The sequence below is a fragment of the Schistocerca nitens genome, chromosome 4, assembly GCF_023898315.1.
Source record: "Schistocerca nitens isolate TAMUIC-IGC-003100 chromosome 4, iqSchNite1.1, whole genome shotgun sequence".
Taxonomy (NCBI): Eukaryota; Metazoa; Arthropoda; class Insecta; order Orthoptera; family Acrididae; genus Schistocerca; species Schistocerca nitens.
In genome coordinates this window covers 956,022,119-956,046,836 of record NC_064617.1, presented here as the reverse complement: position 1 = coordinate 956,046,836, position 24,718 = coordinate 956,022,119, and the positions used below count along the sequence as shown (strand labels likewise).

Below are 24,718 nucleotides of genomic sequence, written 5' to 3'. Positions count from 1 at the left end.
AATCCACCCAGCTTTCGCACCCATACAACAAAGTTGGTCGAAAGATTGAACGGTGCACAGATAACTTAGTCTTGGTACTGACTTCCTTCTTGCAGAAGAGAGTAGATCGTAGCTGAGCGCTCACTGCATTAGCTTTGCTACACCTCGCTTCCAGTTCTTTCACTATGTTGCCATCCTGTGAGAATATGCACCCTAAGTACTTGAAACTGTCCACCAGTTCTAACTTTGTTCCTCCTATTTGGCACTCAGTCCGTTTATATCTCTTTCCCACTGACATTACTTTCGTTTTGGAGATGCTAATCTTCATACCATAGTCCTTACATTTCTGATCTAGCTCTGAAACATTACTTTGCAAACTTTCAATCGAATCTGCCATCACAACTAAGTCATCCGCATATGCGAGACTGCTTATTTTGTGTTCACACATCTTAATCTCACCCAGCCAGTCTATTTTTTATGATCCATATATAATATGAACAACAGTGGAGACAGGTTGCAACCTTGTCTTACCCCTGAAACTACTCTGAACCATGAACTCAATTTACCGTCAACTCTAACTGCTGCCTGACTATCCATGTACAGAACTTTAATTGCTTGCAAAAGTTTGCCTCCTATTCCATAATCTCCTAGAACAGACAATAACTTCCTCGTAGGAACCCGGTCATATGCCTTTTCTAGATCTATAAAGCATAAATACAATTCCCTGTTCGATTCATAACACTTCTCCATTATTTGCCGTAAGCTAAAGATCTGGTCCTGACAACCTCTAAGCGGCCTAAACCACACTGATTTTCATCCAATTGGTCCTCAACTAATACTCGCGCTTTCCTTTCAACAATACCTGAGAAGATTTTACCCACAACGCTGATTAAAGAGATACCTCTGTAGTTGTTACAATCTTTTCTGTTCCCATGTTTAAAGATCGGTGTGATTACTGCCTTTGTCAAGTCTGATGGAACCTGTTCCGACTCCCAGGCCATTTAAATTATCCTGTGCAGCCATTTAAGACCTGACATTCCACTGTATTTGATGAGTTCCGACTTAATTTCATCCACCCCAGCTGCTTTATGCACTGCAATCTATTGACCATTTTCACCACTTCCTCAAATGTGATCCTATTTCCATCCTCATTCCTATCCCATTGTACATCGAAATCTGAAACGTTACTGATCGTATTTTCACCTACATTGAGCAACTCTTCAAAATATTTCCTCCGTCTGCCCAAGGAATCCACAGGATTCACAAGCAGTTTTCCTGAACTGTCCAAAATACTTGTCATTTCCTTCTTACCTCCCTTTCGAAGACTGCTAATTACACTCCAGAATGGTTTTCCAGCAGCTTGACCCAAAGTCTCCAACCTGTTTCCAAAGTCTTCCCAAGATTTCTTCTTGGATATTTCTACACAATATTTTGCACCTATAAGGTTAAAAAATACTGTGTACTCATCTCTATAAATTTAGCGTTTGGTATAATACGGACGAGAGGAAGAGCAGAATTTAGGAAATGATTTCGGAGAGGCAAAACTCTTTTCTACTTGATAATGCATCCGTAGGACAGAAACTTTCGTTGTACAAACTGAGGTACACCTTTTGAACTGTGATAAGGCCAGAATGACGGTGTTGCACACGGAAACAATGTTCGGTACACTGCAGTTCGCTCGTTGTACTAAATCCTGACTTGAACACAGTTTTCACGCATGTAAAATAGGTTAATGTCTTTTGCGTAACAATATTCTTTATATTTCTGCTTGCAGTCTTATCAACTCAGAAAGAACAGATCATGCTCCAACAACTCCTCGAAACCAGAATCATTTTCCAGGCACCAAACGCAGTTCACAAAACGAAGCTTCGTACAAAAGTGAGATGTTACACCAGTTCTGTGTGAACGTCCATTACAGCCGTAATTGCCTTTGTATCGTGATATCCGTTTATTGACTGCGTGGATTAATTTCGTTCGGTAGCTCTTTGATCTTTGAGCAGAGAAGCCTGAGAGTTTTTAGATGAACCACTCTCAAAAAGACTCTTTAAGAGAGGTATTCACTGTTCGTTCCTTTCAATATCGGCTTGTAATACCTCTTTCAACCGAACACAAAACGTGATGAAACGCACAACGCTTTTATCATTTTGCAGTCCGGGTATTGTTTGCCCGACACATGTATGTGATACCAAACGAACAATGCGCGCCCTTTTCAACCAGTCCCTCCCTCCCTCTCACCCCCACCCCCCACTCTCTCTCTCTCTCTCTCTCTCTCTCTCTCTCTCTCTTTCTCTGTCTCTCTCTGTCTATCTACATCTACACGGACACTCTGCAAATCACACTTCAGTCCTTGGCAGAGGGTTCATAGAACCACCTTCACAATAATTCTGTTAAGCCGCTCTGGAACACCAAGCGGAAGAAACGAACACCAAGCCGGCCGCTGTGACCGATCGGTTCTAGGCGCTTCAGTCCGGAACCACGGGTGCTACGGTCGCAGGGTCGAATCCTGCCTCGGGCATGGATGTGTGTGACGTCCTTAGGTTAGTTAGGTTTAAATACTTCAAAGTTCTAGGGGACAGATGACCTCAGATGTTGAGTCCCCGCCGGCCGGAGTGGCTGAGCGGTTCTAGGCGCTACAGTCTGGAACCGCGCGACCGCTACGGTCGCAGGTTCGAATCCTGCCTCGGGCATGGGTATGTGTGATGTCCTTAGGTTAGTTAGGTTTAAGTAGTTCTAAGTTCTAGGGGACTGATGGACCTCCGATGTTAAGTCCGATAGTGCTCAGAGCCGATGGAACCATTTGAAGTATGAAGTAGCAAAACATAGAATGAAATGTAGCAGATTTTAAAGTATGACGAGGAGTTTATGTACGAATACCTTTACTTGATTTCATTTCATGACTATTTTGTGGTTTTTTAAGCCCGTGTGTGTGAAGGGTTGAGCGCAGACAGCCCATTGACGGGAGCTTGATTCTCGAAACGCATTTGTGTGTTGCGTGCTAAATAACGATAATTACCTTTCGTGTTGGTTACAGCTTTACATTGTTTACTTCATTGTAGATAGCCGCTTGATCTCTAAAACGTCCAAGGTTGCCATTAATACTGTCAGCCAAGTCACTAATGTACAGTAGAAACGGCACGTGTCTCAACACGGTTCATGGGGTTCGCTTGAAGCTACTTCTACATGAGTCGATGACTCTCCATCCTACGAGGGGCTTCCAATAACTAATGTAACACTTCTTTTTTCTCGGCCAGTTTCGCTTGAAAAACTGCTGAATTTGTTGTGGAACATGGTGGAATATTCCCGCTTCAGCAACTACTGTTTCATCAAGGTCCCATCGGTGCGATACGTAGCCTTCAAAATGGCTTCGGCAACTGAGGCGCGTTCCAAGCAGAGAGCTGTGACTGAGTTTCTTTTGGCAAGAAAACCAGAGCATCGCAGATACTTGTAGGCGCTTGCAGGATGTCTACGGAGACCTGCCCCAGTGGACAAAAGCAGGATGGGTCGTTGGGCCAGGTGTCTGTCACCATCGCAACAAGCTCGTGCAAACGTATCCGATCTCCTGCGTGGCTGCTTGGAGTGTTAGAACGTCCGGACACTCTCATTCGAGGTGATCGACGGATCACAGCCGAATGGCGCGCCACATAACTGGACGTCTCTGTAGGAATATTCAGACGCGTGTGCCCGCTGAATTCCTCCCCGTCTAACAGGAGACGATAAAGAGCAACGAAGGTCCATCTATGCGGAAGCAATATGTACGTGATGGGGAGGTTACTGATGCAGAAAGACGTTGCCTCCGATGTCGTACAGTAGAGTGGTATCATACGGGGAGACAAGGCCTCCCAGTAACGTCACGTAAGGCCGTCGCATTGAACGGAGGTTATGTTAAAAAATAGGGTTTTGTTGCCATGTTGTTGTTGTGACCTTAAGTCGAGAGACTGGTTTGATGCAGCTCTCCATGTTACTCTATCCTGTGAAAGCCTCTTTATATCCCAGTACCTACCGCAACCTACATCCTTCTGAATCTGCTTAGTGTATTCATCTCTTGGTCTACCCTCTACGATTTTTACCTTCCACGCTGCCCTCCAGTACTAAATTGGTGTTCCCCTGATGCCTCAGAACATGACCTGCCAATCGATCCCTTCTTCTAGTCAAGTGGCGCCACAAATTCCTCTTCTCCCCAGTTCTGTTCATTACCTCCTCATTAGTTATGTGGTCTACCCACGTTGTAGCCATAAGAGTGGGGAATAATATGGTGTATTGAAGTCCTGAATAAAACCAATCTGCTTTCAGAAAAATATGTGTTGAATTACCTCGTAGATAACATGCTGCGTCGACCCTACCAAGAAATTTTGTTTTTTGCCCCACACGGTCGTACTCTTGGTAATGAATGTTGGTGTTTTACCGAGTCAAAAGCGTTTAGGAAGTCAGTAGTAAATACCGTACCTGATTGCCTAGATTGCTGGCACTCAGGATGTTTTTAGAGAGTAGCGCGAGTTGGATGTCGCTTGACGGATGTTTTCGGAATGCGTTTTGGTCGGCATGGAGTAGGTCATTTTGTTTCGGCGCGGTTGTCAGGTAGTTAGCTCCCTACCCGAGCACTTTGCCTCACTTAGCGCGGCTGTCGGAGGTGACTGGGGCACGTGTGAGCTGTGCTGGCCCCTAGCGCGGTGGGCGTCGCCGCGAGCGTTTGTCGGCATGCGGCTCAACAGCGCACAGTGCGTGCGACGGCGCGCCTGCGGATAGCGGCGGAACAGACTGTGGAATGCGACCCGAGGCCGCGAGGCGGCTGCGCTGCCGCGTGCCAGCTGCTGCGGCAGAAAGGCCAGCCCAGCACAGCACAGCCCGGCGCCAGCGGGAGCTACACCACAGTCAACTGCGAGCCAGCAGGGGCGACGAGGTTCCCGTACTGCGCGCTGCCAGCAGAGGGTAAAATTAAAATTTCCCTCGTACATTATAAGTAAAGATCACACTTTTAATGTCTGTCGATGTTTAGTCTATAGGTGCTGAAGTACCACAAGGATCCATTCTAGGTCCGGTGTTATTTGATGTGAACACTTCCGAAACAAGTTTTGCTCCACCCACGTGATTGCACAATATGTGTGTTTTTATGACGATTTATAGCCAATAGGTGCTGGAGTACCACAAGGATCCATTCTAGGTCCGGTGTTATTTGATGTGAACACTTCCGAAACAAGTTTTGCACCACCCACATGATAGCACAATATGTGTGTTTTTATTTTAAGGGGGTAGTGAGACATTCGAAATTAAACCCTGAAAAAAGTCAGGCCATGACCATGAATGTTGGTGATGGTGTTAGTCTTTCTCCACATATTCACCCTTTAATGCGACAGATACTGCCTACAGGAAAATTAAGCCGGCCGCGGTGGTCTAGCGGTTCTGGCGCTGCAGTCCGGAACCGCGGGACTGCTACGGTCGCAGGTTCGAATCCTGCCTCGGGCATGGGTGTGTGTGATGTCCTTAGGTTAGTTAGGTTTAAGTAGTTCTAAGTTCTAGGGGACTTATGACCTAAGATGTTGAGTCCCATAGTGCTCAGAGCCATTACAGGAAAATTAAAGAGCCCTTTGGAGAAAAGAGAACCACTTGTATGAATACCAAGAGCTCAGAGGGAAACCCAGTTCTAAGCAAAGAAGGGAAAGCAGAAAGGTGGAAGGAGTACATAGAGGGTCTATACAAGGGCGATGTACTTGAGGACAGTATTATGGAAATGGAAGAGGATGTAGATGACGATGAAAAGGGAGATAAGATACTGTGTGAAGAGTTTGACAGAGCACTGAAAGACCTGAGTCGAAACAAGGCCCCGGGAGTATACAACATTCCATTAGAACTACTGATGGCCTTGGGAGAGCCAGTCCTGACAAAACTCTACCATCTGGTGATCAAGATGTATGAGACAGGCGAAATACCCTCAGACTTTAAGAACAATATAATAATTCCAATCCCAAAGAAAGCAGGTGTTGACAGATGTGAAAATCACCGAACTATCAGTTTAATAAGTCACGGCTGCAAAATACTACCACGAATTCTTTACAGACGAATGGAAAAACTGGTAGAAGCCGACCTCGGGGAAGATCAGTTTGGATTCCGTAGAAAAGTTGGAACACGTGAGGCAATACTGACCCTACGACTTACCTTAGAAGAAAGATTAAGGAAAGGCAAACCTTTGTTTCTGGCATTTGTAGACATAGAGAAAGCTTTTGACGGTTTTGACTGGAATACTTACTCTCTTTCAAATTCTGAAGGTGGCAGGGGTAAAATACAGGGAGCGAAAGGCTATTTACAATTTTTACAGAAACCAGATGGCAGTTATAAGAGTCGAGGGGCATGAAAGGGAAGCAGTGGTTGGGAAGCGAGTGAGACAGGGTTGTAGCGTCTCCCCGATGCTATTCAATCTGTATAATGAGCACGCAGTAAAAGAAACGAAAGAAAAGATCGGAGTAGGTATTAAAATCCATGGGGAAGAAATAAAAACTTTGAGGTTCGCCGATGACATTGTAATTCTGTCAGAGACAGCAAAGGACTTGGAAGAGCAGTTGAACGGAGTGGACAGTGTCTTGAAAGGAGGATATAAGATGAACATTAACAAAAGCAAAACGAGGATAATGGAATGTAGTCGAATTAAATCTGGTGATGCTGAGGGAATTAGATTAGGAAATGAGACGCTTAAAGTAGTAAAGGAGTTTTGCTATTTAGGGAGTAAAATAACTGATGATGGTCGAAGTAGAGAGGATATAAAATGTAGACTGGCAATGGCAAGGAAAGCGTTTCTGAAGAAGAGAAATTTGTTAGCATCGAGTATAGATTTAAGTGTTAGGAAGTCGTTTCTGAAAGTATTTGTATGGAGTGTAGCCATGTATGGAAGTGAAACATGGACGATAAATAGTTTAGACAAGAAGAGAATAGAAGCTTTCGAAATGTGGTGCTGCAGAGGAATGCTGGATATTAAATGGGTAGATCACATAACTAATGAGGAGGTACTGAATAGGATTGGGGAGAAGAAGAGTTTGTGGGACAACTTGACTAGAAGAAGGGATCGGTTGTTAGGACATGTTCTGAGGCATCAAGGGATCACCAATTTAGTACTGGAGGGCAGCGTGGAGGGTAAAAATCGTAGAGGGAGACCAAGAGATGCATACACTAAGCAGATTCAGAAGGATGTAGGCTGCAGTAGGTACTGGGAGATGAAGAGGCTTGCACAGGATAGAGTAGCATGGAGAGCTGCATCAAACCAGTCTCAGGATTGAAGACCACAACAACAACAACAACAACAACTTCCGAAACAAGTTTTGCACCACCCACATGACTGCACGATACGTGTTTTTATTTTCAAGGAGTAGTGAGACATTCGAATTTAAACTCTGAAAAAAAGTCGGGCCATGATTATGAATGTTGGTCATGGTGTCAGTCTTTCTCCGCATATTCACCCTTCAATGCGACACAATTTTCTCAATAATGGATGATTTTGCGGGGACTTTAAGGGGGATAGGACGTCAAACGGGCCGACTTGGAGCAGGAGATGCACCACACGGAGTTTTAATTTCCACTGTATATACTTTTACAAATAAATTCATAAAACTTTTTCAACACGACCAGGAAAGATTCAGGATTCAAACTCATAGCAATGTAAGTTCAAAAGTGTAACAAAATAATTTTTTTTTTACGTGTGATATTTCATCATATTTTCACTTACTATTGGCTACATTTGTTGCTATAGGTACACTTTTCTTCACAAGTAAGAGAGATTCCTCGATGAATTTTGCACAGCATACAATCCATACTTACAGGTGTATGAAACTCTAGAATTTATTTAATTAATGAAAAATGAATGAGCTGTTGCATTTTAAACTTCATGTTTAGAAAAAACTCAAGTTTTATGGTTAATTATCTCAATTTATAGCACAGTTTTCAATAGATTTGGAAAATTCTAGAGTTTCATACACCTGTAAGTATGGTTTGTATGCTGTGCAAAATTCATCGAAGAATCTCCCTTACTTATGAAGAAAAGTGTACCTATAGCAACGAATGCAGCCAATAGCAAGTGAAAAAATGATGACATTTCACATGTAAAAAAATATATTTTGTTATATTTTTGAACTTCCACTGCTATGAGCGTGAATCCTGAACCATACCTGGTCATGCTGACAAAGTTTCATGAATTTATTTGTAAAAGTATAGACAGTAGAAATTAAAATGTCCTGTGGTGCCTCTCCTGCTCCAAGCCGGCCAGTTTGACGTCCTACACCCCTTAATACGCTGTCACCGAGCGAGGTGGCGCAGTGGTTAGCACACTGGACTCGCATTCGGGAGGGCGACGGTTCAATCCCGCGTCCGGCCATCCTGATTTAGGTTTTCCGTGATTTCCCTAGATCCATTCAGGCAAATGCCGGGATGGTTCCTTCGAAAGGGCACGGCCGATTTCCTTCCACATCCTTCCCTAATCCGAGCTTGTGCTCCGTCTCTAATGACCTCGTTGTCGACGGGACGTTAAACACTAATCTCCTCCTCTAATACGCTGTCGGAAAAAAATAGTATACCCTTTTAGAGGTTCCCAGTTAACTCAATATTTATTGTTGCATTTTGGCAGTGGAGTACACCAAATGGTTAAATTTACAGATCAATGCTGCCATTACAATACGACGATTCTGGGGAGCGTCTGTGCTGTGTGGATGTCCGGAACCTCGTCTACGGTAGTTTAGAATGTTCACGTGACCACAGACACGAGCATCGCTGCACAGCTGACGCAGCACGTCCAGCGTTTGTGGCAATTCTCCGAAACGACCGTGTAGTCACTCGAAAGGCCACTATTTGACCCCTTTCAAACTTACTCAGTTGGCTGCAGAAGAACGTGTGTGTGTGTGTGTGTGTGTGTGTGTGTGTGTGTGTGTGTGGGTGTGGGTGGCAAGGTTGTCCGCTTGCTTCACACATTTACACCATACTGAGCCTTCTAGCTGTGAGTATTCCCTATTAAAGGGTAGACACAGACGGCCTTCAGGTATCCGTTCCACTACGCTGTTTTCGGACGATATTGAAACAATTGTCAACACGGGGTGTGGCTAGAAAAAAACCGGACTAGTACTGGTGAAACAATAAAACGAATGCAATAAGGCTGAAAGTCGCGTGGCCTGTCACGTGACTCTCGCTCCGCCTACTGCTCGAGTTTCATCTGCCTCCTGCACTCAGTCTGCCCGTGGCGTCTGTTTTAAGTAGTTGACGTTTTGTCTGTGCGTCGGAAAATGTTGAGTGTACAGAAGGAACAGCGTGTTAACATCAAATTTTGTTTCAAACTAGGAAAATCTGCAAGTGAAACGTTTGTAATGTTACAACAAGTGTACGGCGATGATTGTTTATCGCGAACACAAGTGTTTGAGTGGTTTAAACGATTTAAAGATGGCCGCGAAGACACCAGTGATGACACTCGCACTGGCAGACCATTGTCAGCAAAAACTGATGCAAACATTGAAAAAATCGGTAAACTTGTTCGACAAGATCGCCGTTTAACAATCAGAGCAGTGTCTAACAGGAGTTGACAAGGAAAGTGTTAGGCAGATTCTTCATGAAAGCTTCAACATGAACAAAGTGTGTTCAAAAATGGTTCCAAAGTGTCTCACAATTGAACAGAAGGAACGCCGAAGAATGATTTGTTCTGACATCCTGGAAAACATTGAAAGTGATCCCACCTTCTTACAAAATGTTATTACTTGCGATGAATCGTGGTTTTTTACTTACGATCCCGAAACTAAACGCCAATCGATGCATTGGAAAACTCCTGGTTCTCCACGACAAAAAAAAGCACGAATGTCAAAATCGAAATTCAAGGCAATGGGATGATGATTGTTTTTTTTTTTTTTTTTTTACATCAAAGGGATTGTGCACATTGATTGGGTACCAGAGGGACAAACAGTGAATCAGCATGACTACATTAGCGTCCTGGCTACCCTACGTGAGCGAGTACGGAGAAAACGGAACGATTTGTGGAGAAAAAAGTCATGGATCCTTCACCAAGACAATGCCCCAGCTCACAGTGCGTTGTCAGTGAAGACGTTTTTGGCAAAACACAACATTCCCACCCTACTCACCTGATTTGGCCCCCTGTGACTTTTTCTTTTCCCTAAAGTCAAGTCAGCTTTGAAAGGAACTAGATTTGAGACTGTTGAAGCAGTAAAAGAAAAAGCGACGGAAGTAATGTATGGACTTACCGAAAATGATCTGCAGCATTGCTATGAACAGTGGAAAATTCGTATGGAGCGGTGTAGAGACCGAGGAGGAGAGTACATTGAAGGAGATAACATGAAATTGTAAATAATTGTAAATAAATGTTTTTTCCAGCATCAGTCCGGTTTTTTTCTAGCCGCACCTCGTACATCTACTATTCCCCACGTGGCATATGCCGTCATCGAATCAAAAGCGACCTCGTCTTTCCAGGTGTACTATTTTTTTCCCCCTGGCAGTGTACTAGAATTCTCTGTTTCGGCTGTTCAGGAAACTTTCTACTCCGAAAATCACGTCGTCGTCAATCTGGAACTGCCTGCCATTGAGTGGTTTCTTCATATGAGGAAATGGGATAGTCACTGGATGCCTTGTCAGAAGACCGAGCGAGGTGGCGCAGTAGCTAGCAAACTGGACTCGCATTCGGGAGGACTACGGTTGAATCCCACGTCCGGCCATCCTGATTTAGGTTTTCCGTGATTTTCCCTAAATCGCTCCAGGCAAATGCCGGGATGGTTCCCTTTGAAAGGGCACGGCCGACTTCCTTCCCTAATCCAATGAGGCCGATGACCTCGCAGTCTGGTCTCCTCCCCACACCAACGCAACCCTTGTCAGAAGAATACCGGAGTGAGGGAAAATATGAAGGTCATAAAAGCAGCATGTGTCACTGTGTCGTGTGGATAATGGGTTGGGATATAGTCGTAGAGCGAAAACAGAACCTTGGGCACCCCCTCTCCACGACTGTCTTGGTGACCTGATCAGGAAATTTTGATAGTGTGCTTCTGTGATGGTTTGCCCTTTTCAAGCACTAGCACTCGTTTCTGGTGATTAGGAGGCTAGTAAAGGATCTGGATTGGCGCCACACAGCTGCAGCATTTCAACTGCTGCCTCGATTCTCCGGTATTATTTGAATGGACGTGAGCAGTCACGGGACGCCGTCTTCAAAATTTCGTGCAACGCGTTGGAAACTGATCCACTAACGCCTTGCCTAGAACGGCGATGCAGGATTTCTGCATCTGCTCTCGTACATTCATTCACTGAGTATGGCGACGAAAAAAAAGAGGGGGGGGGTCGTGTTTACCATGTGTCTTCGAACCCCATAAAGTTTATTGTGTGACTTACCGATTTTAACTGCTTATGCATAATGTTCTCTGCGGTGGAGATTGGGCTGTCCCGTGTACCTTAACAATAATCGTTAATCCGTCACGTGGATTCAATCCTGTCCCGGCTGACCTGACAAAACAATTAACATACAATGGCGGAGAAAAAAAAATCACAGCACCAAGCGAGAGTTGTGCGACATAAGCGAAAGTCAGTAGGCGTGTTTCTACATTTGAAAGATGATTTCTATTCAAATTTCGCGCCAGTCGCATAAAGGTGGAGCTAGTAGCCCCACTATGAAGATGCAAATGAGGTGTGCTTTTAGTGCACGCTATAACGGTCGTGAGCGTTCGTTACCTGTGAGACTGGGCCTGATGAGTCGATGTTTGTCAAGAATGCTTTTAAGACGAATACGCCATCATCAGTGCCTCACTGAGTATTAATGAGGCCGTACAATGGGGGTACGAGAAGCTGGATGTTTGTCCTACGATAATGCATAAGGACTTGGCAGGAATGTACGTACTGTATGTGATTGCTGGCAGCAGTGGTCACGAGAATGTACGGTCCCAAGAAGACCGGGCTCCTGGCTCTAGCGCAGCATGCTGCATCTGCAACAGCCATATGAGTGGCAATTGATACCACAGTGTCACAACCAAGTGTTACAAATCGGTTATTTCGAGGAAAATTCCGAGCCGACCACCATTTGGGACTGTTGACTGCAGAGCAGGGTTGGTCTCTTGTATTTTCTGATGAAAGCTGGTTCTGCCTCGGTGCCAGCAATGGCCGTATGTTGGTTAGAAGGAGGCCGGTTGAGGACCTGCAACCAGCCTGTCTGCCTGCTAGACACGTTGCACCTACGCCTGGAGTTATGATCTGGGGTGCGATTTCGTATGATAGCAAGAGCACTCTCGTGGCTATCCCAGGCACTCTGACTACAAATTTGTGCGTCAGTCTGGTGACTGCACCTGTTGTACTGCCATTCAGGAACAGCATTCCAGTGGGTGTTTTCCAACAGGATAATGCTAGCGCAAATACCTCTGTTTTAACCCAACATGCTCTACAGAGCGTCGACGTATTGCCTTGGCCTGCTCGGTCGCCATCTGTCTCCAGTCGAGCATGTATGGACATCGAAGTTAAAATCTTCTGGGTTATTAGGGTCGCGTCACATTTCTTCTAAAATTATCGACGTTTCGACCCCTCTGCTGGGATCTTCCTCGGGATCTTCTGGTGTCCACTACTGCTAGAACTGTTCCCAGCAGAGGGGTCGAAACGTCGTTCGTTTTACAAGAAATATGACGCGCGGCCTAATAACCCAGAAAATTTTAACTTCGGTGACAACGGCCACGAAATCGTGCAGACTTAAATCTGTGCACACCGTCGAACGACAATTCCAGCGTCATACACAACGAGCATTAACCGTTCATGTATTGACCGACCAAGTGCAACAGACATGGAACTGCATCTCACAAACTGACATTCGGCACCTACACAACACAATGCATGCACATTTGCATGCTTGCATTCAACACTCAGGCGGCTACACGATTGTTAATGTACCAACATTTCGCATTTGCAGTGGCTATTTCGCGCTTATATTAACCTGTGATATTGCAGTGTTAATCACCTAAATATGTTATGTAGACGCGATTTTTTCCGTCAGTGTCTATTCAGATAGTCGCAGTCGAATTTAAGCTCAAGTAAATGGCACAGTTTGGTAATAAACATGGATCTGCGTCTTCTCTCTATCCGGTTTCCTCCGAAAGAAATGTTATTGTTCGCTTTGTTTTCCAGTCAACTGCAGTGCTTTCGAATATCTGTCTGAACAAAGTGATCTTGACAAACCTGGAAGAGAAACGAAAACAAAAATTGTTGAAGTTAAATACTTTCACTGACAATTGATATTTTTGTATGCCACACTTTTGTTAAACCATGTGAGCAAAGCAAGATCAATACTTTTCACTAACGTAAAATTATTTGACGGAAAGTCATCGAGTAAAACAGAAGCGATTTCTGGCGTTCCCCAAAGTATTGTTATAGGCCCTTTGCTGATACTTATATATATAAGTATCAGCAAAGGGCATATATATATATATATATATATATATATATATATAACGATTTGGGAGACAATCTGAGCAGCCGGCTTCGGTTGTTTGCAGATGACGCTGCCGTTTATCGACTAATAAAGTCAACACAAGATCAAAACAAACTGCAAAACGATACTGCGTACACTACGCTTGTCCGTCCTTTTTTGGAATACTGCTGCGTGGTGTGGGATCCTTACCAGGTAGGACTGACGGGGTACATCGAGAAAGTTCAAAGAAAGGCAGCTCGTTTTCTATCATCGCGAAATATGGGAGAGAGTGTCACGGAAATGATAGAGAATTTGGACTGGACATCATCAAAAGAAAGGCGTTTTTCGTTGCGAAGGAATCTTCTCACGAAATTCCAATCACCAAGTTTCTCCTCCGAATGCGAAAATATTTTGTTGACACCGACCTACATAGGGAGGAACGATCACCACGATAAAATAAGGGAAATCAGAGCTCGTACGGAAAGACGTAATTGTTCATTCTTTCCGCGCGCTATTCGAGATTGGAATAACAGAGAATTGTAAAGGTGGCTCGATGACCCCTCTGCCAGTCACTCAAGTGTAATTTGCAGAGTATCCATGTAGATGTAGATGTATTTGTTTGCTCATAATGAAGAAAAGGCTAAAAATCAAAGGCTATTTCTTAGAGATAAAATGATAATTAAATAGACACCCTAGCTGCAAGCAGGCGTTGATACACTTCATTGGGGACATGTTGAAAATGTGTGCCCCGACCGGGACTCGAACCCGGGATCTCCTGCTTACATGGCAGACGCTCTATCCATCTGAGCCACCGCGGGCACAGAGGATAGTGCGCTGCAGGGACTTATCCCTTGCACGCTCCCCGTGAGATGAACATTCCCAAGATGTCCACAACACTACATTCGTAGTGCGCCTAATAGATGTTTGCCCATCATTTCTTAGAATCGGGATTTTTGGAATGCTTGATTTGTATGTGTGATTAGAAGGTTCAAACTGAATAAAGTGACAAATACAGTTCCATAGAACTTATGCACGGCACACTGCACGTGTATTCATACATTCAGAAGCCGAACTCTAAAGTCTTTGCCATGATACATTAACTGACACTGGGCAATGGCAATGAAGCCTTTGTGATTATAATTAATGCATAGCGCACATATACGCTGAAATTAAATTTATTTTTGTGTTTTTAATGTAACTTAACAGTGCTTGCAACAGAATGTTACGACAGAGTGAATTTTTCCCGTCAAATAGCGTGATTCTACTTCTTCGTCAGTTTGGATTCGAGTGGAAACTTCACACGGATATCTTTTTCCCCGTCTTGTTTTTGTCAGTACAGCCTGGTACACAGCACTTATTTACCATAGTGTGACGTAAATCACACAAACAAGTGCTTCGCAGCGGCGAAAGATGTGTACAGTAAGAACTACACTTTCAGCCACTAAGAGCTCGACAGCAGACCACCTGCAGTAAAAAGCTATCGCCACAGTGAAAATATACGCTCTAGCCGTAAGCCGTTTAGAGGCCCACGAGAAAGACAGACCGTGGCCCGTACGTCACAGCACGTGACACTACAGATCTTATGCGTTCCAGCAGCCGTCTCTGGCGGGAACGAGTAACTTATTTCAGACGAATTTGGTAATTCGTGACTGCGTGTTTAAATGCTTAGAAGTTCTCAATAGCGCACGACAAGATTAAGACCTTTATTGGATGTTGTTGTTGTAGTCTTCAGTCCTGAGACTGGTTTGATGCAGCTCTCCATGCTACTCTATCCTGTGCAAGTTTCTTCATCTCCCAGTACCTACTGCAACCTACATCCTTCTGAATCTGCTTAGTGTATTCATCTCTTGGTCTCCCTCTACGATTTTTACCCTCCACGCTGCCCTCCAATGCTAAATCTGTGATCCCTTGATGCCTCAAAACATGTCCTACCAACCGATCCCTTCTTCTAGTCAGGTTTTGCCACAAACTTCTCTTCTCCCCAATCCTATTCAATACCTCCTCATTAGTTACGTGATCTACTCACCTTATCTTCAGCATTCTTCTGTAGCACCACATTTCGAAAGCTTCTATTCTCTTCTTGTCCAAACTGGTTATTGTCCATGTTTCACTTCCATACATGGCTACACTCCATACAAATACTTTCAGAAACTACTTCCTGACACTTAAATCTATACTCGATGTTAACAAATTTCTCTTCTTCAGAAACGATTTCCTTGCCATTGCCAGTCTACATTTTATATCCTCTCTACTTCGACCATCATCAGTTATTTTACTCCCAAATAGCAAAACTCCTTTACTACTTTAAGTGTCTCATTTCCTAATCTAATCCCCTCAGCATCATCCGATTTAATTTGACTACATTCCATTATCCTCGTTTTGCTTTTGTTGATGTTCATCTTATATCCTCCTTTCAAGACACTGTCCATTCCGTTCAACTGCTCTTCCAAGTCCTTTGCTGTCTCTGACAGAATTACAATGTCATCGGCGAACCTCAAAGTTTTTACTTCTTCTCCATGAATTTTAATACCTACTCCGAATTTTTCTTTTGTTTCCTTTACTGCTTGCTCAATATACAGATTGAATAACATCGGGGAGAGGTTACAACCCTGTCTCACTCGCTTCCCAACCACTGCTTCCCTTTCATGCCCCTCGACTCTTATAACTGCCATCTGGTTTCTGTAAAAATTGTAAATAGCCTTTCGCTCCCTGTATTTTACCCCTGCCACCTTCAGAATTTGAAAGAGAGTATTCCAGTTAATGTTGTCAAAAGCTTTCTCTAAGTCTACAAATGCTAGAAACGTAGGTTTGCCTTTCCTTAATCTTTCTTCTAAGATAAGTCGTAAGGTTAATATTGCCTCGCGTGTTCCAACATTTCTACGGAATCCAAACTGATCTGCCCCGAGGTCCGCTTCTACCAGTTTTTCCATTCGTCTGTAAAGAATTCGCGTTAGTATTTCGCAGCTGTGACTTATTAAACTGATAGTTCGGTAATTTTCACATCTGTCAACACCTGCTTTCTTTGGGATTGAAATTATTATATTCTTCTTGAAGTCTGTGGGTATTTCGCCTGTCTCATACATCTTGCTCACCAGATGGTAGAGTTTTGTCATGACTGGCTCTCCCAAGGCCATCAGTAGTTCTAATGGAATGTTGTCTACTGCCGGGGCCTTGTTTCGACTCAGGTCTTTCAGTGCTCTGTCAAACTCTTCACGCAGTATCTTATCTCCCATTTCATCTTCATCTACATCCTCTTCCATTTCCATAATATTGTCCTCAAGTACATCGCCCTTGTATAAACCCTCTATATACTCCTTCCACCTTTCTGCGTTCCCTTCTTTGCTTAGAACTGGGTTGCCATCTGAGCTCTTGATATTCATACAAGTGGTACTCTTCTCTCCAAAGGTCTCTTTAATTTTCCTGTAGGCAGTATCTATCTTACCCCTAGTGAGACAAGCCTCTACATCCTTACATTTGTCCTCTAGACATCTCTTCTTAGCCATTTTGCACTTCCTGTCGATCTCATTTTTGAGACGTTTGTATTCCTTTTTGCCTGCTTCATTTACTGCATTTTTATATTTTCTCCTTTCATCAATTAAATTCAATATTTCTTCTGTTACCCAAGGATTTCTACTAGCCCTCGTCTTTTTACCTACTTGATCCTCTGCTGCTTTCACTACTTCATCCCTTAGCGCTACCCATTCTTCTTCTACTGTATTTCTTTCCCCCATTCCTGTCAATTGTCCCCTTATGCTCTCCCTGAAACTCTCTACAACCTCTGGTTCTTTCAGTTTATCCAGGTCCCATCTCCTTACATTCCCATCTTTTTGCAGTTTCTTCAGTTTCAATCTGCAGGTCATAACCAACAGATTGTGGTCAGAATCCACATCTGCCCCTGGAAATGTCTTACAATTTAAAACCTGGTTCCTAAATCTCTGTCTTACCATTATATAATCTATCTGATACCTTTTAGTATCTCCAGGATTCTTCCAGGTATACAACCTTCTTTTATGATTCTTGAACCAAGTGTTAGCTATGATTAAGTTATGCTCTGTGCAAAATTCTACAAGGCGGCTTCCTCTTTCATTTCTTCCCCCCAATCCATATTCACCTACTATGTTTCCTTCTCTCCCTTTTCCTACTGACGAATTCCAGTCGCCCATGACTATTAAATTTTCGTCTCCCTTCACTACCTGAATAATTTCTTTTATCTCGTCATACATTTCATCAATTTCTTCATCATCTGCAGAGCTAGTTGGCATATAAACTTGTACTACTGTAGTAGGCATGGGCTTTGTGTCTATAATTGGCCACAATAATGCGTTCACTATGCTGCTTGTAGTAGCTAACCCGCACCCCTATTTTTTTATTCATTATTAAACCTTCTCCTGCATTACCCCTATTTGATTTTGTATTTATAACCCTGTAATCACCTGACCAAAAGTCTTGTTCCTCCTGCCACCGAACTTCACTAATTCCCACTATATCTAACTTTAACCTATCCATTTCCCTTTTTAAATTTTCTAACCTACCTGCCCGATTAAGGGATCTGACATTCCACGCTCCGATCCGTAGAACGCCAGTTTTCTTTCTCCTGATAACGACGTCCTCTTGAGTAGTCCCCGCCCGGAGATCCGAATGGGGGACTATTTTTACCTCCGGAATATTTTACCCAAGAGGACGCCATCATCATTTAATCATACAGTAAAGCTGCATGTCCTCGGGAAAAATTACGGCTGTAGTTTCCCCTTGCTTTCAGCCGTTCGCAGTACCAGCACAGCAAGGCCGTTTTGGTTAATGTTACAAGGCCAGATCAGTCAATCATCCAGACTGTTGCCCCTGCAACTACTGAAAAGGCTGCTGCCCCTCTTCAGGAACCACATGTTTGTCTGGCCTCTCAACAGATACCCCTCCGTTGTGGTTGCACCTACGGTACGGCCATCTGTATCGCTGAGGCACGCAAGCCTCCCCACCAACGGCAAGGTCCATGGTTCATGGATACCTTTTCAATTAAATATTGATTTCCCGTAGATCTTGCAGGGAGGCGAGCGTTCACGAACTGTGGCGGACAAGCCGACTATTGTGACGTCACAATTTCGCTGAGGGCCCGTATACCTCGTTGACCCCGAGGCCGTTAGGAGTGACGTCACAGTGTTTAGCGACACTGACGACCGACCTGGTTTCCGCGGAATTTTGGCTCTGGCTTTACCGCCATTCCTCGCAAGCGGTTCTAGGTTCCAGAAACATTGCAAGGTCTCAGTGGAGCCTCACAAAGACAGGGAGAAATTTTGGAATTAGCAGTCGTTAACCACGGAGTCACGAGAGATGGGCCACAGGGGTCGTATTGCATACGTTTGGGATGCAAACCGATCTTGTCCTCTACGACGGATCCATCCCATCATTCGGCTTACATGATTTACGGAAACCTGAACAGTGTGAGTTGGACGGGGAAACTGTGCTCTTACCGAAAACTCTGCTCTTACCGAAGCAGGTCTAAAGGCCGTAACCTATGCACCGACTCGTTTGAAAGGTAAATCTATGAATTATTTCCATGGTAGCTCGCTGCTCGTATGGCCTTTCTTCGAGATGATATGAATGAAGATCCCAGTGAATAACTGTACAGTCATTGCTCAGTGCAACCATTTGTAGTGTTTACGATGAATCGTGGCAAACACTGGTATGTTCTGCTGAGTTACGTCAGGCAAGTAGGAATGTGTTTTGTAGTTTTGTATTAAAGATTTTATGTGAATCGACGCACCAAAAGCGTTTATTTTGTATTTGTTCATATGATCGAGTTCGGCAAGGTATTCCAGTGTTGATCTCACGACACAGCAGCGGGTGTACCGTGCGCTATTGGAGTCCAAGCCAATGGCCAGCGAGCAGGTAGACGACCTGGAAGACACTGATATTTTAAGTATCAAAAATGTCTTGCTAACGAATGTAGTGATGAATACTATTCACTATTGTAGCTGACTGTAAACATTACAGCTTGTGTTCTCTCAGATATGTGTATGTTGGTAATTCATTGTACGTAATAAGTACTCGGAAGATATTCCAAAATATCTCAGTTATGAGAATTACACAATACAATAACTTATAATTTGAGACTTTCGGGTTGAAAGTAGATTAGCCGAGCAATTTTAAATGGAGATTCTTATTGCTCAGAGGAAGTAAAAGGACGTTTAAACTGAAGTTTGAATGACAGTAAATGTTCTTAAGCGTTGTATAGAAGCGGAAGTGTAGCAATATCTCTGGAAGTTAATATTGCGAAGATTTGACTAATTAATTTTCTGCACTTCAGCAATCAATGCACTTTAAGAAAGCTTTACGAAGTGATAATGCTGGCTTAATCAGCATAAGAGCGATCTGATCGTTAAATGGGAATCAAAAATGGTTCAAATGGCTCTGAGCACTATGGGACTTAACATCTGTGGTCATCAGTCCCCTAGAACTTAGAACTACTTAAACCTAACTAACCTAAGGACATCACACACATCCATGCCCGAGGCAGGATTCGAACCTGCGACCGTAGCAGTCCCGCGGTTCCGGACTGAAGCGCCCAGAACCGCACGGCCACCGCGGCCGGCTAAATGGGAATCAGTTAACTATATTACGACGGTTGTCAGTTCAGTGTACGTGAGTTACGCCTGGTGAATTGAATAGAACGATTAACGGCACCTAGACTTTGTTAAAGAACTCATACTCTCTGGCTGTGACTTTTGTATGTTTATTGGTGTGTTACAACCCAGTTTTAACAAGTGTCGGAGTGATATTTTGTCACGCATTATTACAGTTATCGATAAGCGTGTTCTCTCTTATTGCGAATTATAGTCGACGTGAATGTCGATATTTAAACTCCAATAACGAAGTGCAGCTAATGATATCGCTTGAAGTAAGTTATTCAAACGCTCGCGTACTCAAGGAAAGGCTTATCGTTAAATACTTTCATTATAAAAGTATACGAAAGAGGACACTGACACCAGAGATTATCGTGTAGCTTGAACATCGATGTGTGGAGCCCTCGTTTGTTTCAAAATATCGCAAACTTTTCTCCCACGAACGTAACTCAGCATTCTACGTCCAGATTGTTCCTACGTCTAATCCTCAACAGCGAAATGGTCTGCTGTTGAAGAATCGCATTTAAAGAGAAGATGATTTGACTTACATGGCTATTATTGTGGATTCGTCTGAGCCCTGGTTAAATTACGATTTGCGCCTTTGGCGTGTCAACACTCGACCACAGCAGCAACTATACGAGCTGTAGAGGACCTTATCCATCAATCAATTCCTCGGAGGCAGCATGTAGTTGACAGTAGGAGAGGAGGAATAGCGCACATTTCGTTAAACGCCACAGTTTAGCTGTGAACCGTCATTTGCCTTTTATCCAGTGGGCGGTCGTGTTCTCACATCTGCGCTACTATTCTTTCTTCGAATTATAGTCGCCATTCTAAACGTTTATGATCCGTCTCGTTTGAATTTACTGTTCCTCTCCTCTGCTGCTGCCTTTTGTTCCAACTTTAAAGCAACCTAAGTGCCAAACTCTCGCGGACACTGTTTTTCTAGTAGTAAATTCGTCGTAACTTGTGCAGTAACCAAGTAACCCGTAACGCCTGGCACGTTTCACTACGCAGTAGGGAAGAGAACCCGTGTCGCTGCGCCATTTTCACCCTTGCATCTCTGTCTGCATCCACGTCGGAAGTTTTTCCCTTCAAGCTATCCTGGAAATAGGCCTCGATAAAAATCGCCGTATAGCCTCGCATAAACCCTCCCTCTCCCATAGGGAATAGCGACAGGAGCTTTATTCTCAACCCTTGTCAGTTCTTCTTCATTTTCGTGATTTTGGCGCATTCTGGTAGCCATTGCTCAGAGACAATATTTTCATTAATCAACTAGCGCCAAAAACTGGTATGCTGAATTGTTCAAATGTGTGTGAATTCCTAGGGGACCAAACTGATGAGATCATCGGTCCCTAGTCTTACACACTTCTTAAACTAACTCATGACAAAAACAACACGCACACCCATGCCCAAGGGAGGACTCGAACCTGCGGCGCAATCTTTGACATGGCGCCTCAGACCACGCGGCTATGCTGAATTAGTACAGCTCGGTAATGGCGTTACAAAAACATTCCATGTCCAAAACGTTTCACAAAACAGATTCCCCATTTGGCGTGTTTTTTTTTTTAGAAAGTTAGTTGTTAAACACTTTCAGTACATCATTTGAATATATGCGTTATGATAGTTGTTTAGCCTGTTATGAATTTTATTACGTACACTACTGGCCATTAAAATTGCTACACCAAGAAGAAATGCAGATGATAAACGGGTATTCATTGGAAAAATATATTATACTAGAACTGACATGTGATTACATTTTCACGCAATTTGGGTGCATAGATCCTTAGAAATCAGTACCCTGAACAGCCACCTCTGGCCGTAATAATGGCCTTCATACGCCTGGGCATTGAGTCAAACAGAGCTTGGATGGCGTGTACAGGTACAGCTGCCCATGCAGCTTCAACACGATACCACAGTTCACCAAGAGTAGTGACTGACGTATTGTAACGAGCTAGTTGCTCGGCCACAATTGACCAGACGTTTTCAATTGGTGAGAGATCTGGACAATGGGCTGGCCAGGGCAGCAGCCGAACATTTTCTGTATCCAGAAAGGCCCGTACAGGACCTGCAACATGCGGTCGTGCATTATCCAGCTGAAATGTAGGGTTTCGCAGGGATCGAATGAAGGGTAGAGGCACGGGTCGTAACACATCTGAAATCTAACGTCCACTGTTCAAAGTGCCGTCAATGCGAACAAGAGGTGACCGAGACGTGTAACCAATGGCACCCCATACCATCACGCAGGAGATACGCCAGTATGGCGATGACGCATACACGCTTCCAATGTGCGTTCACCGCGATGTTGCCAAACTCGGATGCGACCATCATGTTGCTGTAAACAGAACCTGGATTCATCCGAAAAAATGACTTTTTGCCATTCGTGTACCCAGGTTCGTCGTTGAGTACACCATCGCAGGCGCTCCTGTCTGTAATGCAGCGTGAAGGGTAACCGCTGCCATGGTCTCCGAGCTGATAGTCAATGCTGCTGCAAACGTCGTCGAACTGTTCGTGCAGATGGTTGTTGTCTTGCAAATGTCCCAATCTGTTGACTCAGGGATCGAGACTTGGCTGCACGATCCGTTACAGCCATGCGGATAAGATGCCTATCATGTGGACTGCTAGTGATACGAGGCCGTTGGGATCCTGCACTGCGTTCCATATTACCCTCCTGAACCCACCGATTCCATATTCTGCTAACAGTCATTGGATCTCGACCAACGCGAGCAGCAGTGTCGCGATACGATAAACCGCAATCGTGATAGACTACAATCCGACCTTTATGTAAGTCGGAAACGCGATTATACGCATTTCTCGTCCTTAAACGAGGCATCACAACTACGTTTCACCAGGCAACGCCGATCAACTGCTGTTTGTGTATGAGAAATCGGTTGGAAACTTTCCTCATGTCAGCACGTTGTAGGTGTCGCCACCGGCGCCAACCATGTGTGAATGCTCTGAAAAACTAATCATTTGCATAGCACAGCATCTTCTTCCTGTCGGTTAAATTTCGCGTCTGTAGCACGTCATCTTCGTGGTGTAGCAATTTTAATAGCCAGTCGTGTAGATATTTGGTGCCAACGCTATTGACAAAGTTGAGTTGATCCCAAAAAAAAAAAAATTGAAGTTCATCTAACCAGGGGTCCTTATGGACTGAACCTCTTCGATTTTCTTCATACTTACAGGATATAAAATGTTAATGAATGCCCAGACATCAGTACCCTAAGGCAGTATGATGGAGTTCGCAAACAAACCACGTTTGAAGATTTTGGAGCACCACACATTACGAACTTTTTTGACAGACTGCCGGTAGCGGAGTGCGTAGCTTGCGTTGTAATGTTGAAGTCTCTGGTTCGATTCTCGATAGCAGCACTATTTTTTTTTTGTACTTTATTTGAGTCTTAATTATATACAAGGTGCGTCTGAAAAGTCGCGTGAATGGCCTCACAGTCAGAAAGTAAAGGAAACAAGAACTACAAAAAAAAGTTTTACTGCCCTTCAAAGTAACTAGCGTTAGCAACAACACGCTTCTGACGTTTGTTGAAAAACAGGTGGAAACTGTTGACAAACGCTTCTTGTGTAATCGGTCGAATCACCGTGGTCACTCGCGTTGCTGGATGTCCACAATGTCTGCTTGCTCACCTTTCTCGATCAACGCAAGATGTCTGTTCAGTGGCCTCCTTATTCTTCAGATTTGGCGCCGCTAGTCTCCTTTTTGTTCGAAAGGCATACGTTACGCTTCGCAGACGTCGCGCGTGACTACGATGCTTCGAACGATTCCACGAGAAGCGTTTCCTGACAGTTTCCAACGGCTTTACAAACAATGCCTGAAGTGTGTTACAGTAAATGGTGATTACTTCGAAGGACAGTAAAGGCATTTTGTTTTTATTCTTGTTTCTTTTTTTCTGAGGCCATCCACCGAACTTTCAGACGTACCTTGTGTATTAGTTAAATTACTAGATCTCCAGAATTAGAAAAAAGAAATTTTTTCTGTTTCATGTTTTACAGTTTTCTACGAATTTCTACCAAATTTTATTGCTACAATTTTCAATGCGATAGGGTCCGCAGCTTTGATGAATTTTTTGAATGATTTCTTGAAGCCTTCAGCTGCCATTTTCTTTATTTCCTGTACGATTGTACAATTTCGACCTTAGGCCGTTTTCAGGTATTTTATGGATGATTTTTTTGGTAACAAATTATATAATATACGTCGTTGCTCCTACGACGACGTGTTATAAAAAATGGCTCTGAGCACTATGGGACTTAACATCTGAGGTCATCAGTCCCCTAGAATTTAGAACTACTTAAACCTAACTAACCTAAGGACATCACACACATCCATGCCCGAGGCAGGATTCGAACCTGCGACCGTAGCGGTCGCTCGCGTCCAGACTGTAGGGCCTAGAACCGCTCGGCCACTCCGGCCGGCATCATCATGTTATACTCATAAATTAGTTTGAGGCTTTCAGGAGCACGTTAAGATATAATCTGTTTCCAAAAAAATCATCCATAAAATACTTGAAAAGGGCCTATGTCCGAAATTGTTCAATCGTGCAGGAAATAAAGGAAATGACAGCTGAAGGCTTCAAGAAATCATTCAAAAGAAATTTTAATGCAGTGTGAATGCTCGTGTCTTTATGCTACTACTAATTAAAAACGAAATATGTTATTTTTATTAAGCCAAAAAGCCATGCGATATCATTTTACTGCGCTTTCTTACACTATG

General features: G+C 43.8%; 1 protein-coding gene and 1 non-coding gene across 3 annotated transcripts in view; one reads left to right on the top strand and one right to left on the bottom strand.

Moving 5' to 3' along the window:
- The window catches only part of LOC126253629 (TBC1 domain family member 12-like), a 355,671-nt gene that overhangs the window by 128,684 nt on the left and 202,269 nt on the right, over positions 1 to 24,718 (top strand). The window lies entirely within an intron of this gene.
- Positions 14,123 to 14,197, bottom strand: Trnat-ugu (transfer RNA threonine (anticodon UGU)). Its single transcript has one exon. It is a non-coding gene; the product is annotated as a tRNA-Thr (tRNA).